This window comes from Sphaeramia orbicularis, chromosome 4 (genome assembly GCF_902148855.1).
Source record: "Sphaeramia orbicularis chromosome 4, fSphaOr1.1, whole genome shotgun sequence".
NCBI classification, from domain to species: domain Eukaryota; kingdom Metazoa; phylum Chordata; class Actinopteri; order Kurtiformes; family Apogonidae; genus Sphaeramia; species Sphaeramia orbicularis.
In genome coordinates this window covers 49,637,516-49,660,576 of record NC_043960.1, presented here as the reverse complement: position 1 = coordinate 49,660,576, position 23,061 = coordinate 49,637,516, and the positions used below count along the sequence as shown (strand labels likewise).

The 23,061-nt window shown below is 40.1% G+C and overlaps 1 protein-coding gene and 1 long non-coding RNA gene across 2 annotated transcripts in view; one reads left to right on the top strand and one right to left on the bottom strand.

The window, feature by feature from the left end:
• insrb (insulin receptor b) overlaps positions 1-23,061 on the bottom strand; it is a 350,554-nt gene that overhangs the window by 176,119 nt on the left and 151,374 nt on the right. The window lies entirely within an intron of this gene.
• The window catches only part of LOC115417921 (uncharacterized), a 145,611-nt gene that overhangs the window by 43,343 nt on the left and 79,207 nt on the right, over positions 1-23,061 (top strand). The window contains exon 2 of the long non-coding RNA XR_003935221.1: positions 3,827-3,837. This is a non-coding gene — a long non-coding RNA (uncharacterized LOC115417921). The remainder of the gene's footprint in view (positions 1-3,826; positions 3,838-23,061) is intronic.

Here is a 23,061-nt window from a genome sequence, read left to right as displayed (position 1 = left end):
TTTTTTGTTTGTCTCCTCATGATGAATCTGTGTACTGATTTTTGTGGCTCCACGACAAACTTTACGTTGGACGTGCTCCCATTGGCGTAATGTATTTCCACTTTTCAAGGGGGGGCTGTCACAACATTTCTTTACCGACATCTACAAAACCTGTATGTAAATTCAATTTCTCGCACTTCTGAATTTTGGGCAAAATTTGGTGAGTTTTCGTAAATGTTCAAGGGGTCAAATTTGAGCTCAAAGAGCAGGAGAAGGAAAAAAATAAAATAAAATTAAAGCTGCAAGCAGCATTGGGCGGGACCTCGCACCGGTCGATCCGCCTCCCCCGCGATCCGCCTCCCGTGACCGTCGACACCTCAGCTCCACTCACAGCTCTCCGTCCCGATACCAGTTCCCACCCTTTAGTGTCTGTCCTCCTTAAATCTGTACAGAACACCAGCGACCCTCTGCTGAAACCACCATCACCTTTAAATGACACTTTTATTTTGGAAACCTTACTGTGTGTATGTGCATTTGTTTTATACGTGACAGAAAGAATCAGTTTGAAAAATGAATTGAAATTGTATGAATAAGTGCATATAAAAGTGATGATATATCACATTTAAGGCTTTTATTTTGGAAAAACCCTATTGTGTGAGCATGTGTGTCTTTGAGAAAGAGTACTTTTGAATGAAGAAACATTGTACAAACAGTTGAGCGTTTGGTCATAAAAATATAAAGAAGTTATGTAAATAGACATTTTGTCTTATTCTTAATTGGGGTTTTATTTTGAAAAAATGTACTCCGTGTACTTTTGAATGTGTGCAAAATTTCCAATATCCACAATACAATGCAGTAAAACCTATTTTAAAATGAAAAAAAAAAATCATGGATTGCCTGGGACTTGAACCCAGGTCCTTTTGTTCAATAGGCAGCTACATGAACCACTGCACTATAGACAGACACTTGCTAGGGTGCACCCGGAAGAGTTTTATAGGGACTTTGTCATTGTGAAAAGTGAAACCAAACATACTCTTCAAAAGTCGCCATAATTCCATAACCATAGGTCGTATCTGAAAAATTCTTTCACTTTTGGATTCTGCAGACTTGTGGGAATTTAATGAGGTATAACTTTTGTGTCAAAAGTCTGAAATGAATAAGCAGTAATTGCAGAAACGTAGAGTAACTTTCAAAGGCAGATTGCCAACTTCCTGTTGGAGTTAGCTCATGAGTGTCAGTGTATGATTTATCGGGCTCAATCAGACCAACATTTTGGCATTTGTTTCATGTTTCTGTGACATTCCTACTGGCCGCTAGGGCAGATTTTGTGTGTTTTTTAGTACATAGGTGGCGCTACAGAGTTCATTTTGGCACCCAAGGGGTTAATTTTGATATTGAATCAAAGTGTTCACCAGCCATAACATACGTGGCAAATTTGGTGAGTTTTGGAGCATGTTAAGGGGGTCAAATGGCAGTCTAAAGTGGAAAAAGTATGAAAATAAACAAATTGTTATAAATCAATAACCGTACATCCTATCTCAAAAATTCTTGCATGTGAGAGTTTTGCTGAGTCCCGTGAACGTGAAGATATGTCACATGTGGGGAAAAACTCCAAAGTGAAAAATGAGTTCCAAACATCGCAACTTTGCGGGCTTGTAAAAAAAAAAAACGAAGACAGTTATGGAAAAAGTGCAAAGTAACTTTTTTGAGGAGGTTTCACTCTATCTTTTGGTGCTATTTAGAAGTCAATATGACAAATGGTGTAATCGGAGTTAGTTTTAAAAATTTTATTTTGAAAGGCATATTGTGAACTTCCTGTTGGAGATAGCTCATAGGTGTCAGTGCGTGATTTGTTGGGCTCAATTGAACGAACGTTTTGGCGTTGGTTTTGTGTGTCTACGACATTCCTACTGGAAGTTTGCAATTGGAGCATTTTAGTTTGAAAGGCAAATTCTGAACTTCCTGTTGGAGTTAGGTCATGAGTGTCAGTGCGTGATTTGTCGGGCTCAATGAGACGAAAATTTTGGCGTTGGTTTCATGTTTCTACGACATTCCTAGTGGCTGATAGGGCAGTTTTTGTGTATGTAGGGGGCGCTAGAGAGCTCATTGTGGCACCTATGGGTATAATTTTTACATTTTATCAAATTTTTCGCCAGGCCTGACGTGTGCCAAATTTGGTGAGTTTTTGAGCATGTTTAGGGGGTCAAAATCCAGGTCAAAGTGGCAGTCGGGAAAAAAATAATATAAAAACGAACGAAAAACAATAGGGCCTTGCTTGCAGGTAAGGCCTCTCACTGTGTGAGAGGGCCTTACCTTTCGGCTCGGTCCCTAATTAAAGCTGCAAGCGGCATCTAAAGGCCCTCGCCACGGGCACGTCCAGTAGAAGTATGTCCATCATTCAGCAGGTGGCGCTCTATCACCAAATTTCAATGTCTTCTGATGAATGGGTGTTGGCCTGGGAGATTGACAACTGATTCAAATTTGAGGCAAATCTTTGTTCATATGTCCAAACTAAACAAATGTTTGTATAAGTAAATCTGTAGGGGGTGCTATGCAGCTAAAATTAAATTTCTTCCATTGAATGGGTGTAGGCCTGCGAGATGTACCACTGAGTAAAATTTGAGCCAAATCGGTGTTCGTCGGTCCAAATTGATGCAATTTTCGTGAAGGTAAATTTGTAGGGGGCGTTACTGAGCGAAATGGCAATTTCTTTTGATAAATGGGTGTAGGCCAGGGAGATTGACAACTGATTCAAATTTGAGCCAAATTGGTGTTTGTATGTCTGAAGTGAAGTAATTTTTATAAAGCTAAAATTGTAGGGGGCGCTATAGCGCCAAATTTCAAATTTTTCTTAAAAATGGGTGTAGGCCTGAGAGATAGACGTCTGAGTCAAATTTGAGCCAAATTGGTGTTTGTATGTCCGAACTGAAGCAATTTTAATTAAAAAAAATTTTAAAAAAAAACTTGTAGGGGGCGCTGTAGTGTGAGATTTCAGTTTCTTTTGACAAATTGGTATAGGTCTCGGAGACAGATGTCTGAGTCAAATTGGAGCCAAATCGGTGTTCGTATGTCCGAACTGATGTAATTTTTGTAAATGTACATTTGTAGCGGGCGCTATAGTGCGAAATTTCAATTTGTTTGCATAAATGGGTGTAGTTCTGGGAGATAGACATCTGATTCAAATTTGAGCCAAATCGGTGTTCGTATGTCTGAGCTGAAGCAATTTTTGTAATGGTAAATTCCCAAAGAAACTTTGCAAAGTTTGCGACATCGTCACACAAAAACGGTGACACCGATCCCAAAAATTCGGTGAACTTTTGATGACCCACTTCTCTAGATATTGTACACCGATTCTGAGCTCATTCGGCCAAACGCCCAAAGAGGAGATAGTTAAAATACGACATCAACGAAAACGCTGACTTAGCATTTTGGAAATTTCAATCCAATATGGCCGACTTCTGGTTGGTTTAGGGGTGTGGCCACAATCATATTTTTAGTTTGTCTCCTCATGATGAATCTGTGTACCAATTTTCGTGGCTCTATGAAAAACTTCATGTTGGACATCCTCCCATTGACGTAATGCATTTCCACTTTTCAAGGGGGTGCTCCAGCAACATGTCTTTACTGATATCTACGAAACCTATATGTAAATTTAATTTTGCACATTTCTGAATTTTGGGCAAATTTTGGTGAGTTTTCGTAAGTGTTTAGGGGGTCAAATTTGAGTTCAAAGCACAGGAGAAAGAAAAATAAACATTAAATAAATAAATAAATAATAATCTGAGCAAGAACAATATAGCCGTTTCTATGGCAACCACATATTTGGCCTTATTTGAAAGCTCTCGAGCTCCCCCACATGTCTGTGGGGTCAGAGGTCACGTGTCATGCACTTACACACACGTGACTGAACCCGACTGGGCGTGTCCCATTGACTCCCATTCATTCTGAGAAGGTGTAAATATGCGGTTTGTGTACATGTCATGTACATCTTCGGAAAGGTCTCAGAGCCGTGAATGTGAATATGTGTGAGAGTGGCAACAGTGGCGAAAGGCGTCCGCGTCACTGGCTATTTCGTCCCCATGTGCCCACTGCAGACTCAATAGGCCCTGCGCCGGCTTTACTCGGCTTGGGCCTAAAAATAATAACAAAAATAAAAATAATAATAATCTGAGCAAGAACAATATAGCGGTTTCCGTGGCAACCACGTATTTGGCTTTATTTGAAAGCTCTCGAGGTCCCCCACATGTCTGTGGGGTCAGATGTCACGTGTCGTGCACTTACACCCACATGACTGACCCCGAGTGGGTATGGCCCATTGACTCCCATTCATTCCAAGCAGGTGTAAATATGCGATTTATGCACATGTCATGTACATCTTCGGAAAGGTTTTAGTGCCGTGAATGTGAATATGTGTGAGAGTGGCGACAGTGGTGAAAGGCGACTGCATCACTGACGATTTCGTCCCCATGCGCCCACTGCAGACTCAATAGGCCCTGCGCCGGCTTTACTCAGCTCGGGCCTAAAAAAAAAAAAAAACAGGTCAGTTTGTTTTAACAAACAATCCACTCCGGTTTTTCCACAGTTTCTCAGTATAAAAAAAAACGATTGAGTTCATCCACTAAATATAATAAAAAAAACAAGTGCACAGGTCAAATTTAGGGCTTTAGAGAAAACAAAAAACAAAAAAAAAAGGTTTTACTCACGACCTGTTTTCACTTCTCTGTCAGTCAGTCAGTCAGTCAGTCAGTCAGTCAGTCCAGTCCAGTCAGCATGAAATCCGGTCCGAGTTTTAGCTGCTGGGGTACCGGTATTTAATGAGGTGATGGGGTTCGGATGCAGATGAATGAGTGGATGGGATGAACCAGTGGGAGAATGGAACGGAGATGAATGTGGTATGGGTGAATGAGCGAGCGAAATGGACGTTGTAAAGGTGTTAAACTGCCGTATTGTGTCTTGTCTATGTGTGATGGCTCCGACACCTCACACACTCTTGTGCCGTGCTAACTTCGTCCGACCATGGAATGCGGATGCGGGAGGTATTTAAAAAATGCCGCCAACTGCGGGCGAATCAAGTGACGATGACATGGCAACAATTTCCGGGGTGGATACGGCAGCTATCAGGTATGCTTCAGGGGTGTGCGTATGTATGCTTGGGGCAGCTTAACCAAGTTGTCACAAGATGTAAGTTGGTTGATTTTACTATAAATACCTTCGCCACTGTGGCTACATGGGTTGCAAACAACTTCGCCAACCAGGAAAATGCATCACCAGTGGCAATGTGGCGATAGGCTAGCGCAAGCCTAGCTTATCATATTCAAGTAAACAGTATTTGTAAAGTGTGGTGGTTTTCTTGCAGCCCCCAGATCTGTATATCCTCCTGATCTGAATCTAAGACCAACACATCAGATGATTCTCTTACCATTTCACAGTAAATTTGTGAATGGATCCAAGGTGAAACAATCAGTGGTCAACCAATAATTTTTAATGATGAACACCTGCTCGTATTAGTGATAGCGGTACATAACATAAAGCAAGCAGTTGAACTATGAACAAAACATACAACTGTTCATTCCTCTGCCTGACCTTGATAAACTTTCACACTTAATTGACCACTTTCCTGTTCCGTTCTCTGGTCAACACTGTTTCTAGAATGCCCCTGAACCCAGATTTCTCACCTGGATTGAATATCATAAAAAAAATATTTGATTTAATGTTACTGTAATACATAGGAGATCTATGTTTCTATGTTTCTCCCTCTAGTACCAGAAAACCCATAAAGTCTGAGCTTGTTGATGCTCTGGTACACTCCTGATCAAAATTTTGAGACCAGTTGAAAAATTTGTCACACATTAGTCTGTTGGAGCTTAAAAAGGTTCTAAGGAGCGTTGCAAAAAGCAAAAAGCAAAAATGGCAGTGAGAAAAAATTTGAGAAAGCAATTTATTGAAAACAACAATTAAACTGAAATAGGCTGTTCAAAGTTTAAGACCACAGCTCAAAAAAACCTGAAACCCCCTAAAATAGAAATAAGAGTTAAAAAAAAAAAGACTCAGTAATGAGTGGCTCCACCGTTTTTGTTGATCACTTCAAAAATTTGTTTCGGCATGCTTGATGATGATTATTATTATTATTATCATTATTATTATTATTATTATTATTATTATTATGCAAGTGTTTCCTGGAGGGTTGTAGGAATGTTGCTCCAAGTGGTGAAGATGGCTTCACGGAGGGGATCCACTCTCTGGAACTGATGTCTATTTTTGTCAACTTCCCTTGCTATCCATCCCCAAATATTCTCAATTGGATTTGGACCTGGGGAAAACATAGGATGTTCCAAAAGAGTGATGTTATTCCTCTGGAAGAAGTCCCTTGTCAGGCAGGCATTGTTAAGTGCAGTGTTGTCCTGTTGAAAAACCCAGTCATTACCACTCTCAGTCATGAAGGATGGCCCTCAGTCATGAAGGATGCCCCCTGCAACATCTCCACATAGCCAGCTGCCATTTGACGCCCCTGCACAACCTGAAGCTCCATTGTTCCACTGAAGGAAGAAGCACCCCCTCCACTGTGCCGCGTAGAAAACATCACAAGTGGAATTTCCTTGTCAAGCCATTAACGTTGGAAGCCATCAGCACCATCAAGGTAAAAAATGTTCTCATCAGAGAATAAAACTTTCTTCCACCTTTCAATGTCCCATATTTGGTGCTCTCTTGCAAAGTCCAAACACACAATTTTGTGGTGTTGAAGGAGACGAAGACTTGAAGATGCCAATCGGATCCTCCAGCTCAGCGCTGGTGAAATTTTTTTGAGTCTACCACTTGATTTTTTTGTTCCATAACCCTTAGGATCTTTTAAGAAATTCAAAATGACTGTCTTACTGCGTCCAACCTCAGCAGCGATGGCCCATTGCGAGAGGCCTTGCTTATGCAGCTCAACAATCTAACCACATTCAAAGAGAGAAAGGTTTTTTGTCTTTGCCATCATGACAGTGTGAAAACCTGACAGAAAATGACACTGAATCCACAATTTTGTGCAGATTTTGGCTTTTAAAGGCTGTGGTCTTAAACCTTTGATTGGCTGATGAACAGCCTATTTCAGTTTAATTGTTGTTTTTAATAAATTGCTTACTACTAATCTTAAAATGTTCATCAGGTGTGTGTGTCTGTGTGTGTATACATATATATTTATTTATATATAAAAAACTTGTTGGCATTCTTGTGTTGCCATAAAAGCATAGCAAAACATACACTCTTTAAATGTCAAGCCATAAAATCTGCAGCTGTTCCCAAACATGTTTGCCTGCTACAAACCGAGCACACACTGCACGTGCTCTACAAACAATTTCCAAGTATTCAGATACGATTCAGATAAATACAAACCTCACATTCGAGTGAGCTGATTATCTTCTACCAGGACCTAATACTAAAATGCAGAGCCGTGACTTATAGCATGAGTTTGGATGTTTTGTACAATGGGTATGGAAAGTATTCAGACCCCCTTAAATTTTTTACTCTTTGTTATATTGCAGCCATTTGCTAAAATCATTTACGTTCATTTTTTCCCTCATTAATGTACACACAGCACCCCAATTTGACAGAAAAAAAAAAAAAAATTGTAGACATTTTTACAGATTTATTAAAAAAGAAAAACTGAAATGTCACATGGCCATAAGTATTCAGACCCTCTGCTCTGTATTGAGTAGAAGCACTCTTTTGAGCTAATACAGCCATGAGTCTTCTTGGGAATGATGCAACAACTTTTGCAACAACCTGGATTTGGGGATCCTCTGCCATTCCACCTCGCAGATCCTCTCCAGTTCCACTAGATTGGATGGTGAATGTTGATGGTGATGGTGATGTTTCAGGTCTCTCCAGACATGCTCAGTTGGGTTTAAGTCAGGGCTCTGACTGGGCCATTCAAGAACAGTTATGGAGTTGTTCTGAAGCCACTCCTTTGTTATTTTAGCTGTGTGCTTACGGTCACTGTCTTGTTGGAGGATGAAACTTCGGCCCAGTCTGAGGTCCAGAGCACTTTGGAAAAGGTTTTTGTCCAGGATATCTCTATAATTGGCTGCATTCATCTTTCTTTCAATTGCAACCAGTCGTCCTGTCCCTGCAGCTGTAAAACACCCCCACAACATGATGCTGACATCACCATGCTTCAAAGTTGGGATTGTATTGGGCAGGTGATGAGCAGTGCCTTGTTTTCTCCACACATACGGCTTAGAATTAAAGCCATAAAATTCAATCTTGGTCCAGAGAATCATATTTTTCATAGTCTGGGAGTCCTTCATGTGTTTTTTGGCAAACTCTATGCAGGGTTTCATGTGCCTTGTACTGGGGAGAGGCTTCTGTTGGGCCACTCTGCCATAAAGCTCTGATTGGTGGAGAGCTGCAGTGATAAGAGACTTTCTACAACTTTCTCCCATATTCCCACTGCATCGCTGGAGCTCAGCCACAGTGATCTTTGGGTTCTTCTTTACTTTTCTCACTGAGTCTCTTCTCCACTTATTGCTAAGTTTGGCCAGATGGACCAGCTCTAGGACCAGCTCCAGGAAGACTTCTGGTCATCCCAAATGACTTCCATTTAAGGATTATGGAGGCCACTGTGCTCTTAGGAACCTAATGTGCAGCAGAAATGCTTTTGTAACCTTGGCAAAATCTGTGTCTTGCCACAATTCTGTCACTGAGCTCTTCAGGCAGTTCCTTGTATCTCATGATTCTCATTTGCTCTGATTTACACTGTGAGCTGTAATGTCTTATATAGACAGGCGTGGGCCTTTCTTAATCAAGTCCAGTCAATTTACCGTACTTTCCGGACTATAAACTGTACTCACCCCGTTTGCAACGTCTCACCATCGCTTCATTGATGCCAAGCTTACCTGCAGCAGCTTTATTTCCTTCTTTGTCAGCCGAATCGATCGTTAGCCCAGAAAACATAAATTAGCTGCATCATTTTAGAGCCGTGGGTTCACAGTGTGTGGAAAAAAAGTAGCAGCTTATAGAGTAAAGTACGGTAATTAAACAGTCAACAATGACTCCAATGGAGGTGTAGAACCATCTCGAGGATGATCAGAAGAAATGCACAGTACCTAAGTTAAATAAATATACTAGTGTCACAGCAAAGGGTCTGAATACTTATGGCCATGTGATATTTCAGGTTTTGTTTTTAATAAATCTGCAAAAATGTCTACAATTCTGATTTCTTCTGTTAAAATTGGGTGCTGTGTGTACATTAATGAGGGAAAAAAACAGACTTAAATGATTTTAGCAAATGGCTGCAATATAACAAAGAGTGAAAATTTAAGGGGGTCTGAATACTTTCTGTACCCACTGTAGCGATAACTGAGGCTGATCGGTCCAGTCCAAATTCAATACAAATGATGCCACTTGAGATTCGACCAAATACAACTAACATGAAATGCACTAGTGTTTAATTTACATCAAATATGTCTGTGGTTCTTGTTTTACAGCACCTGTTTTATTCTGAAATCATTCATGAGTGTCCTCTGGGACAATATTATGGATAGCACAGGACCAGGACCCCTGCCAGCCTCAGCTCTATGTCAGGCATCACACAGTTTTAAAATCCAGTGTCTTTCACCGGTATGCATATTTTATTGTCTGCTGATGCATTTTACACCCTCTACACACAAAAAACTGCTGTATCAAAGTACTGACATATGGTGATTTTATAGAAGTTTTTTTTTGTGCATATACATTTTTGCTACAGTGTCCAGAGGGTATTAAACTTGAGGAGGGCACAAGGGTTGATCATAATAAAAGTCTCTGTGACCAGTGTTTGGGTAATTAACTCTCAAAGACAAAAATCACTGTCTACAGCCGAAGAGTTCAATTGTTTGATCATTATTTTAACCCTTTCATGCATGAATTATGAGAACCTTAATCAAGATTTTTTTTCCTGAGTGTTTTTATTCCTCTTTAGGCATGAAAAAAAAACCCAATGTGATTTTTTTTTTTTTTTTTTTTTTTTTTTTTTATATCAACCTGTTTTTCACGGAGCTACAAAAATGTCCACTCAGTTACACCATGAATTTTATTCTTGAAGCAAAGAAATATGTATTTAAAACCCAATATCATAAAGTGATATGAAAACAGTGAAATGAAACCATGTTTAATGCAGCTAATCTGATGTTTTCTCACATTTTAACATATTCTAATACTAGTTATTACTCACTTCATGGAGATAATATGCAAAAAATAAATATTAACAATTGATTTCCACTTAAGAACCAATCAAGAATAGCAAAGTTACAATAATGGTATGAATTGCAGTTTATGAAATGATGCATAAGTGTCCACTGTGTTGGTTGATATGGAACTAAAACAACAAAACCCATGAATATACAAGATTAAGGGTACGTTTACATGGCAACACTAGGATCTAATTCCGCAAAGATTTCTCCTTTGCGTTATAAAATCATTCCGCGTTAAGACGAAGCCGCTATGATAATGATCTGCGTTAACATGAGTCCGCGAGGACGGCTGAATACGCTGTAGTGGCCATGCCAGACCAGTAGCTGTCGATCTCCTAACTGTCCTCCTTCGATGGTACGTTAGGGATTGACTCAGGCATTGGCGAATATAAGAAATGCGTCTCCGCTGGTAAGAGTGTAGACGCAGTAAGTCTAACTTTTGGTGGAGAAGCGACAGCAAACTGAGCACAGTTAGCAACACGTATGTTGTTCTGAAACCGGCCATTGTTGTTGTGGTTGTTCCTTCTTTTTCTGCAGCTTTATTGTGTCATAGAGGCTGGCAAACCAGCTTGGAGTCGCATTACCGCCACCAACTGGCCTGGAGTGGGTTAACTGGTGGTTCTTGGCTGCGCGCACATGCGGTGACGTCATATTTTACCCCAGAACGCTCCGATTCGCGTTAACACGGAGCTGAAATGCGGAGCATATCGATAACGTTCCACCCTGGACCCTGGTATCAAAAGTTTCCGGATTCAGGCACTCTAGGCACCGTTTCCATGTTAACAGAAGGCTAATCCGCGATGAAATCTTCCCGGAGTCGACTGAATCCTACACCGTGTAAACTGCAGAGTAACTGTCCACTGTAGGTGACCACTATGCATGAAAGGGTTAAAAAAAATTATGGCAAAACAAACCTTAATGGAGCAAGCCAATGATGCCTCCCCTACTTTCTACTTGCTGAAATCACTAAGTAGCAAAGAGGTTGTTTAATAAGTTTGAACTGTGCAGCCAAGCTAGGTTTTTGCGGTCAGCTTCTAAATATGATCCTTGCTTCCATGCCACAGTGCTGCTGTATAACAGATCATCTGCCACAGAACATTGCACAGGCTGAGGTAAAGAGCCTTGTGACTCTGTGTTTTTGTAATTAGATTTGGAAAAGTAGAATGAGGGCTAAATTCAATCAGTGCAGAGGGGAAGTCAGTGGGGGGTCGGGGGACAAGCAGTTAACAGGACATATTAAACAGGTATTGATGATAGATGCCATGAGCAGATGCTGTGCCCAAGGGTTCACTGTTGTGTCTGTGCACAAAAACATCACTACACTGTGGATGTCAATAGGTTCTGCCACTATTAATCAGTTTTTCAACACTGATATAATAATAATAGTTTGGAGAAGAAGGAAGCAGCAGACCCCCTAGATTAGGAGTGTCAAATATGGGCCAAAACTCCCTCTCACCCTGTAAAACAGAAACCGTCTGTTGAACACAAAGTCTGCTCAAAGATCATCGAGCAGCCTATTCGAAGTCTCACCACCTTATGTGATCAACTGACTCTGAAATCAGCTCACAGGATTGTGCAAGACCCCACTCACATTTTATCCTCAGAATTTCAGTGGCTCCCCTCTAGGTGCAGACTCCGCTATCCTGGCTGCAGGACACAGTGGAGGAAAGTCACTTTTCCCCAGGGCTGTCCAGCTCCTCAATTCTGAACCCTGAGCACTTAGCACTTTACAACTGCACCACACTTAGCACTTCATCCTCGGTCCTCACTGCAGGGTATTGTCTGTCTGTCCATCCATCTGTCATCTGTATGTGCAAAAAATTTGGCGTGGACTGAAGGCCGAGGGTTTTCAACTTTAGGCATGTTATGTTTTAAAGGAGTGATATTTTTCTTTTTTTTTCCTTTTTTAAATGGAATTGTGCATTTTAAAACATTTCCCTGTGGTCTACATAAAATGTAAATGCTATGCTTGAGTCTGAATTCTTCATTAATGAAACTTCACAGGCCCATCTTCAACCCTATTTCCGAGTAATGACACCAGAAAGGTTGTTTTGAGCGCTAGCCCTTTAAATGCACATGAGCCACTTCACGCCCCACCCCCTCCAGGTTGTGGGCTGTGCTGCTCTGTCCCATTCAACCAACAACTGAACATTTTAGGTAACTGGCTCGAAGTCTGGACATATGTTCAGTATAGACTACAATCACTGTTGCTGACAATTATGGTGTACTCAGAGTCAGTCTCGTGGTGACTCAACGGCACCCAAAACACAACATGGAGGAAATCTGCAGGAGTGTCCCATCTCAGCAGATAATGTTATAGCAGATGTGGGTCCACATCACTAGCCTGGAAATGGTTCAGACGTGACAAATTCATGTGGAGGAGGTCCAATGGATACAGGTTAGAAGTTGTGAAAATTTCGTGTTAGATCCGCTGTATAATAAAGAAATAGAAGATGGGAATCAGATGTTGAAAGCATGATAGGTTTCACTGTCATTTCACCCCAGTGTTGGTTATGTTAGCTATGGACCACCCCCCGCCACGTAGATAACTACTGTGCCCCACCGCCAGTTGAGTTCGAAGTTTTAATTTATTTAATTATATTATTTTATTATATTGATTTTTTAGGGGTGCCAGCCAGGTCTCTCTCCTGACATTTAAGATGTTAGTTTTTGTTTTTGGTTATTTAATTTTTTGTCTGTTTGTAAACCCTCAAACTCCACAAAAGGAGGCAAGTCTTAATTAAACCAACACCCTACACATTAAATGACAAAACAAATAAATCACGCCTTGAAACTATTTAAAATTCAAAATCATATATTAAACAATGAACACACAAAACTGAAATTCCAAGCACAAATTCAAACACCCAGTTTCCCCCCTAAAGTCAAAACTCAAAAAAATCCACCAATCAAGCAAAAATCCAAACTCAAAATTTCCACAATTTATCAGTCTTTAGAGAGAAAAAGGTAACAAAAAAAAACAGTTCAGTTCATTTAAACAAAAAATTCCACTTCAGGTTTTCAGTTTCAGTTTCTCAAAAAGGAAAAAAAAAAAATCAGTTCGTTTCAGTTCCTTAGTAAATTTAAAAAAAATAAATAAATTAAAAAAAATAAATAAAAAAAAAAAACAGTGCACAATTCCAATTCAGGCCTTTAAAAAAAAAATAAATAAATAAGAGAGCAGAGAAAAAAAAAACTCAGTTACTCACACTGTCCTCCACTGTCTTGTCGCACAGTCAGTCAGTCCAGTCCAGTTAGTTGGTAATCCGGTCTGGGTTATTGCTGCTGGAGTGCTGGTATGAGAGGAGAGTGTGACTGGCTTCGCCTGCAGTGGGATGGATGGATGTGATGGACCAATGGGAGATCGGACGGAGATGAATGTAGTTGGTAAGCGATATGATCGATTCAGCGGACGTTGTAGCAGGGTTAACTGCTGTACTATTGTCTTATATCTATGAGCTGTGTCTCCAACGCTTCACTGTGTGCCGTGCCGACTCGACCATGGAATGCGGATGGGGGCGGGGGTTATTTAAAAGCAGCCACCACCTGGGAACAAATGAGGTGACGATGACGTGGCGACGATTTCCGGGGTGGATACGGAAGCCAACAGGTATGTTACAGGGTGTATGTTTGGTGCAACTTAACCACGTTGTCACAGTGTGAAGCACTTAAAAAAAAAAACAAGAGCTGTTGTTCTGAAGCACTGTGTCTATCCATAGATGTACTGGGAAGCAAGTAGAGTTTTACAGCACTTTTTGTCACAAAAAAAGAAAGAAAGAAAGAAAGAAAGAAAGAAAGAAATTCACATTTTAAAGGATATCGTCAGATTATCGTTATCAGGAAATTTAAAAAAAATAATAATCGAGATATTTTTATTGCCCATATCGCCCACCCCTAGTGACAAGAGTGGCCTTTTAAAGCTACTTTCATGCTCTTTTTAAATTGCTCTGTGGGGACAAATAGTGTTGAACTGAAATGGACTGAATTGAAAACTGGCCCCAAAGGATCCAATCTGGTCCATAGGATGATTTTGTGCATTGCAAAATTTACACTTAAGACTTAATATGGACAAAAGTATGTGGACATGTTGCATTCAGGTGTTTCTTTTCTAACAGGGGTCTGGGCTACAAAACAGTAATGACAAATGTCATAATATAGTTTTATATTGGGATGTCATTGCATTGGCTAGTTTGGTTTGTTATTTTTGCTCCCAAAATGCCTCAGAGATGGTTTTAAATTCATTTCTCTCAAAGTTGATTTTCTTTTTTAATCCACAACTATGATTTTAATTATTCTACCTCTAAATTTCTAAAACATTTTTCATGTTCTGACTGAACAAAAATTTTCTACCACAACTAAGCATCTACTTTATTCACATCTTACTGAGAAAGAAATATCTCCCATTAAACTTTAAGGAAATATTGATGTTTATAAACTATTAGAACAGAAACACCTGAATTCAACAAGTCCACATACACTTTTGTCCGTATAGTGTACTGACAGTCAAGGGTGTCAAAATCATTGTAGTTCACCAGTCTAATATGATTTCAAGTGGACTGGACCAGAAAATAATCTATAGTGGGGCATTAGTCACTCCACATTTTTTCAGATCAACTTATTTGTCAATAAAGTCGAAGTCGAGTCGACTTGTCGTATGACGACGTCATCACACTGACAGCGGAGGAACAACACAGACACACAGCCGTTCAACAATGAGCAACTTGGACAAACGTTGACTGCAACATTAACACTGTACAGTAAAGAGCAGAATAAAATACTGGAAAGACACAAGAATCAACAGTCCTTCTCAGACATTTAACCAAAACAAAACATAGGTTGACACCTTGAATTTTCTTTTAAATTTAAGTGAACAACATAAAGTGGGAAAAGGTTTAGACAGCGGCAGCCAAGACACACAGCATGTTAGGGAAAAGAGTGCATTGTCTTCATGAAATAAATGAACAGAATAATCCAAACACACTGGCTGTCCAAATGATTATTCAGTATTGGTGGTGCTTACATGGTTCACAGAAAATTACTTAGACCATAGTTTTTCTAGATCACAATCAGTTTAGTTCCTACTCTGAATCGTCTTCTTTCTTCAGTCTTGGCCTTGTGCTAGTGATGCGCGGGTGTTTTTTTTTTTTGTTTGTTTTTTTAGCCACTTTGTGGAATTTTTTGACCTGCCCTGCAAATTAAGTGACATTTTTTGGACCCGCACCAACCCGACCCGGGTCAGCTGATCCACACATCACTATCATTCACTGCGCACTGTGCTCACTGCGCTCCATGTTTTCATGCAGAAAAATGAGAGTATCGACATGCGCTGAATGACGGCTCACGCGCTGTTGGGTGATGGAAGGGAGAGAGAGAATAACACACGACTAGTCGACTCCTTCAACGTAACGTCGACATGTACCACAGACGTCGACACGTCAACAAACCGACTTTTCAGTTAATGCCCTAATCTATAGATCAATCTATTAAAAAAATAAATAAATAAAATCAATAGCTGCAACTCTACATTCATTATTGATTAAATTCTTGACCAAAATTCAGTGATCACTTATTGCTAACTATCATGTGACCTATATTTGCTATTGATTTGGTCAATAATACCTGAGTAAAATATGACTAAAGAGGAGGATGAAGCGTCACATTAAAGCACTTACTTTACTGCTGGTGAACGTAGTTCCAGATCAGACAAACCCAGCTAGCGAGTCACTGTGGGCAACGGGCTCAAGCTGCAGCCCAGAAACACACTATTGGCACATTCATCTCTTTCAGTGATTGGCATAAGATGAACAGACCAGAGCATCTGTTTCTATCTACACATTCACATACTGTTCCTGGTATGTACGTATGGAGCGCCAGACAGTCCCTCCTACAAACATACGTCCAGTCAAACAGAACCGGGAGACCAGTTTGTCAACCAAGCTGTTTCCTGGATCTGTTCACTCTATCGACGCTATTGGCTCCTTAGAGGATCACACATACACACACAGACACACAACCACACACAGCGCTGAGTGGTGACTCTGGACTGCATTAAAAAAAACATCAAGAATAGGTTGAGTGAGTCCATACCAGTGAGCCAGTGAAAGGAGGGCAATCAACAGCACATGACAGCAAACATTACAGAAGAAGTTAGATGATGTATAGGTGAACGCAGCTCACACAAACACAGGTGGATCAGGTAGATCTAAAACAGCAGCTGTGATGGGACAGTCATCCATGCCATGTGAATGTGACAGAATGTGTGCAATAGACAGAGGACAGTATATCTGGTTGACAGGCTGCGCCTCCCAAGCACAACCTGTTTTAGTCATTCCAATACAAGGCCCTGCAGCTGCAGACACTGGAGAGAGAAGGCAACAACCAAAGCATGGTAAATATTAGCAGGGCTGGACGTCAACCTGCTCAGTGATACGTACAACACATGCCCTGTAACAGACTCACACACTAGCTCATAGTCTATATTAAGGAGAAGCACTGGGTCAGACTCTGTGTATGACTACATTGTGTAGTCATATCATCATACGCAGGTTCTGCACTTACCTCATCTAATGTCTTTTTTTGGAAGCTATATTTTAAGGTTTTTGACATTACAGCATGTGAATATACAAGTTTAGATGTGAGGTTACCTTACACCTTTGATGAGATAGGCCTCTCCTCATGCCTATACTGTGCAAATTTGTCTTACAACAGTAAAAATGCATATGATATTAAAGTTGAGTCTTCTTTAGAGAGAAGATAAAACTTGATAACTATTACCATAACAGTTCCAAAACTGGCCTGCTGTTTAGATAATTTCTCAAGACTTTGAGTGACACATCTAGAATAGAATAGAATAGAATAGAATAGAATAGAATGCCTTTATTGCCATTATACGTATGTACACCGAAACATATTGTGAAACAGTATCTAACCGGTAACATTAGCACACAAATCAACTAGGGCTGCATGATTTTGGCAAAAAGAAAATCCAGATTTTTTCCTCTAAAATTCAATTTTCGATTTCGATTTTTGGGTAAAACTACAAAAGACATCAGAAGTCAGCATGTTGTTTTCGTGAGCAGCTCACAATGCAAGGCACTGCTCCCCACCTCAAATCTGTGATGGTATCACGTGATCGGCCCACAGAAGTGATACAATTTAAGTCAGTAATAGGCATCAGTCGTGTGTGTGTGCGTGCATGGACCACATAATGAGTGATCCCCATGCAGTTATATTTAAATTGGGGGATCCATGCGTGGAAGAGACCGACCTGAGACATGCTAAAGGGATTATATCCTCGTAGCTCGTGGATATGGCTGGGGAGAGGGCTGTCTGGGCTACTCTGCTGAGGCTGCTGCCCCCGTGACCCGGATCGGAAGAAAACAGTACCATACGGATCCAGGACAACGTAAGATGAGTGCAGTTATATTTGAATTGCGGGATCCATGCGTCAAACCATGGCTTACATTGGTATCACTACTGCGGGCTCATTGACAAATTTAATGTCCGTGGTCATTACACGGACTTCTGTGAAAGACCACTCTCACAGATAGGAGGAAGAGCCTACTGTACCTGGAGGCACGAGAGAGATGAAATCGATTTGATGATTTCCTTATTTTAAAAATCGTCCAAATTAAAAAATCCAATTTCAATTTAAAATCAATTAATCGTTCAGCCCTAACATCAACAGGGCTAAATGTGTTAGAAGTCCTTACATTAGACAAGCTTAAACAGAATCAATCAATTAAGTATAGAGAGCAAATGTGATCTGAGTGACAGTGTTCAGCTCTAATGCCTTGAAACCTAACAACAGATCTAAAGAGAACATAACTAATGCTGTTGTGTTTATGAAGAAATACACCTCCTTAGTCTGACATATAGCTTGACATTCCCCTCACATCACTTAAAAGTAGCACAGGTTTACTTAGTTTACCACAAGCTTACTACTGGTAAGCTAATGGCTAAGAAACACTTAGCCTACGCAGTATTAATATCTATGTTTCCAGAGTTGGACACTTTCCTGACCACATGATGGTGTAATGTTAGCCATTAGCTTACTGCTTTTCAGTTAACAGCTAAAAGACAAACTGCTAACTAATTTCAAGTGTGACCGGTGTTGTATTAAGATTCTGTCAAATTTGCTCCTAAACTATTAAAAAAAAAGATTGTATAATGTTTCCAGTTCGTTAGTGGCTACAATTAAAGCGTCAGTCATTACCAGTCTAACTATATATACTTACCGCCATTAAAAATGCATGGGTCAGAATAATATGTATATTTGGAGATATATTAAATTAATTGGTTTGGGGTTACCTTCATACTAAAGAGGGAAGCACTGGTCATTACAGAATGAATTGTGGACAAATTGAGATCAACTTTACATGTTTATTCAGTGCAATGAATACAGGTACTCAGAAATCGAAAGTGTCATCATTCAGTATCGGGTGTGTCCACCTCTGGCTTCCAAACAAGCAGTGCAGCAACGACACATGGAACTGACAAGTCTCATGATCCTGTCCTGAGGGATCTGATCCGATCCAATCTGGCACCGATCTGGAACTCAGATGACTGATTGTACTGTGATGACAGTGCAGATAGCGAGCAACTTCACCACGGCTGAGACCTGCTCATAACATGCCAATGGCATGTTCTCTCTGTTGTATCGTAAGTCATGGCATTTTGAGCTGGCAAAAACATTTTGACATTTTCTTTGCTGCCTTTATATAGGCTATTAACCACACCTAAAGTTACCAGTCAAGCGTGACTCTGTACAAGAGATTCCACTCAATGTCCAACATTAAGGGATTAGTCCAAATGCCAACGTTGAGCGCGTCAGGAATGAAAAAAATACAGCTGTTCATGGTGATACTCATTTCGAGAGCAACATATACAAAATAGGCACCTGAGCAAATAATTTTCTGGAAATTTCACCACATGTTTGGACCGAGTGTTTTTGATGGCATTAAGTATACATATATGTATATTTTTACTTTGCCAGGATTGGGGGGGCTAGGACAAAAGCACAGGGTAGGTTATGAGTTGTATGTAATATTCGTTTTGGGGGGACAGTTGTTCTAAATGTGGCGGTATTGTTGTGACATGTTTTGTGTTACCTTCACACTTAGTTTCTTACATTACCAATCTATGTTTGTGGGCCACCAGAGAGCAAGCTAAACAGACAGTTGCTAACATTAGCGAATGAATAGGAGGGAGACCATTTACTGGGCTTTTTTAACCCTCAAAGACCCAAACATCCACCTTCGACCAAAACCATCCACTGATTTAAACTGTTTAATACCTGTTGATCCACTAATCTTATCAATACACAAATAATTGGTGTAAAATGCAGTTTGTCATCTTTTCATGGCCATCAGATAGAACCCATTTGGATGTTCAGAGGCTCCATAGTGAACATGGAAACACCATCATCTTCTACAACATTGATTCACCAGTAAAACCCATGGAGTTTGATCAATGGCAGTGGATGAACACACTGGGTTTATGTTCAGTTAAAAATATACTAGGGCGTTGACCCATGGGGATCCATCTAGATGTGGTGGTTTTGAAGCTGTTGTGTATATTCATGCATGCTGTACTGCATTTGTATTAATATTTGTATTACTGCTATTGTATTCCAAAATTACTAATATCTCCCAAAATATTGGCCCTATCAGCTAGCCATTTTTGGTACTGTCTTCCATGACCAAAAATACTAAGTATGCCAAACTGCAGCAGTCAGCTCTATCTGGATTTAGTCTGATTCGCAAGACACACACACACGCACACACATGCGCGCACACACACACGCAACTTGGCTTTTATAATATAGATTTTGTTGGAAAAAAGATGTTTTTTTCCAATTGTCCAATTGATTTTCACTGAAAAATGCAAAATGCAGAGGATAATATTATAACAAATGGTGATAAATCACTTGAGATAGACAAAAAAATAATTTGGAATTTGTGACAAAAACAGTTGTGGGTTTTTAGGGGTTAATGCAGTGGTTCTCAACCTTTTTTGGCTCGTGACCCCAATTTAATATCACGGATTTCTGGTGACCCCAGACATTCAAAGCAGATAATTTTTTTTTTTTTTTTGCTAAAATAAATTTTTTTGTGATCATGTAACAGTTTGCTATACTATGTTGCAAATAAATGTTAATTTTAGACGACATTTAGGTTATATAATGGATATTATTATGGACGGAGGCAGAAAAGCCAGGTTGAGATTACGGCACAAAGTGAGAATTTTATTTTCCTTCGTCAGGATATGTACAGTCAGTTCAGCTTGTATTTACAAGGCTGCAAATTAGTAATACTGAAAAAACAATAACTCGGACTATGAATTATGAAAGAGCTGCAGTGTCTTAAACTGGTCACAATGACCATTTGACAGGTAAACAGTACTACAGTGCTTCAGTTTCAGCTTCCCAGTTTGTCATGTCTTTTATGTATTGTGATTATCTCTCTCAATTCACCATATATTTTTATTAGTATTTTTTTATTTTATTTTATCAATTACTAGAAATTTCAGGCGACCCCATTTGAATTCCAGGTGACCCCATGTGGGGTCCCGACCCCAAGGTTGAAAAACACTGGGTTAATGATTTGTTTGCAGGATAAACTGCACAATAAATCCCTACGAAAATCATGCCTAATTCAAACCCAGTATAATTTCTAACACTGTTAGAGGTTTACTATTATGTACATGACTTCCTAAATTAGCCAGAAGCCAGTTGTGTGCAGGGCTGCACCGATCCGATTTTTTCAGTTCCAATGCTGGGGCCTTGCGTATTGGTTGTTTCCCGATAACGATCCGATATTGTTGATTTAGAATCTCAGTGCAGCATCAACCAATGTTAGCTGTGTACCACCTCCAGCAGCAGCGGCTCCTTTTGATCTGTTGAGCTGCTGGAATTCCATGTGCTCCTTTGCGTGGTTCTTCTGCTGGTGCTTAATTAAGTGTGTTGTGTTGTATTTGGCAGTGCTACCACCACCCCTTGCAACATTCACTTTAAAAGCATTACAAACTGCCGTCAAGCTAGCTGGTGTGGTAAGGCTAAAATACCTCCAAATCACAGGCCCCTTAGCTTGCTCCATGTTGTCTGTCTGTGTTTGCAACAACTCCGCTCAACTCTCGGCATGCATGACGTAGCCTATGTTGCAAAAATTTAAAGCGGAAGGATCGGTCTTATGGATCGGTTACTTTTACAGATCCCCGATCCAGCTAAAATGTTGATATCGGGGCCGATATCTGATCCTAATATAGGGTAGCTGTGGCTCAGTTGGTAGAGCAAGTTGTCCAATGACTGAAGGGTCAGCTGTTTGAATCCTGGCTCTGACTGTCCACATGTTGAAGTGTCCTTGGGCAAGACACTGAACCCTAAATTGCTCCCAGTAGGATCTGGCAGCACCTTGCATGGCAGAAGCCGCCTACTGGTGTATGAGCGCTATATAAGTGCAGTCCACTTACCATTTAATATCAAATCAGTGATCAGAGTGTTTAGATTGACATGAGAATTTTTAAAATGTCCTCATGTTTTTAAGTTAATTAATGGCATCACTATGGGACACACCCTCATTTATGCACAAAATAAGACACAAACACAGCAGTATGCACAACACGTGTCTGACAAAAGAAAAGAAAAGAAAAGAATGTGGAGGACAGAAAGCAAAACAAACTAAAGATATAGTCACTAAGCAGTCGTAAATTTTAAACTTTTCATACAAACAAAATACTGAAATTCATGCTTTGCCAACAATGTATGTGAACAAACATGTAGAAGCCGATGGAACAGGAACTAACGGAGACATGCACCCATCACAGGCATACATACTGACTAAAGCAGCCATCTTTAGTAACAGGAGCCAGGCCTGACAAGTTTAGTCTATCATTTTGAGGCCCAGAAATTCCTGCATGTCTGCATACCAAAGTGAGCAAAGGGAAGGAAGAGGGGGAGAAAGAGAAAGAGCACAAAGCAAAGGAACAGAAGGACTGATAGGAAAAAAAAGGAGGGAGGTGGGTGTACAGAGGGAGGATCCTTCACATAAGGTGGATCAACACAAGAGACAAGAAAGGCAGAGACAAGAAAAAACACTGAATGTCTTTCACTTGATTCTGTTCAACTGGTGTCTGACACTTCCACCAGGGTTTTCCACATGAGAGCAGATGACTAGGAATCCCCGTTTTGTATGATTATTAAGTGCACTGGTTCCACAAGGGGATAGAGAGGCCAACAAAGATGAGTCATGGAGAGGAGGCTAATCGTAATGATGCAGGGAATGCATACTATACAGTCCATCCACTACTCCAGCACATAAAGCACACAATTGCCTTAAAACTCTAACTCTGGGCCACAAATGAGAATCAGAGTCACACATTCAGCTTTAATCCAAATTCAAAATATTGTCATTTAGGTTTTTTTTACTTCATCCAAACTGCTACTGGGTTTGAATTGGGCATGAAAAGAATTTTATTTATTTATTTATTTATTTACACACACACATATATATATATATATATATATATATATATATATATATATATAGATATAGATAGATAGATTAGTCATTACACAGCCGGTTCTGGAACATACACATGCGTGGTAAGCACCAAAACAAAGGAAACTAGGTAGGGTTAGCGGTTAGCGATTAGTGGCTAGAGTGATCAGCGGTTAGGATTAGCGCGATTAGCACCTAGCGCATTGACACGCCATCAAATGGTGTTAAATAATACCCGAAAGGATAAAAATTCTTACGTAGAGCACACCAAATGCAATAAACTGGCATCACATACAATGTGATTTCATGAGATCAGTCTGTCAGCAGGCATCACTCAGAGCTTTAGGACACTGTGCTGATTCAGCCACCAGCAG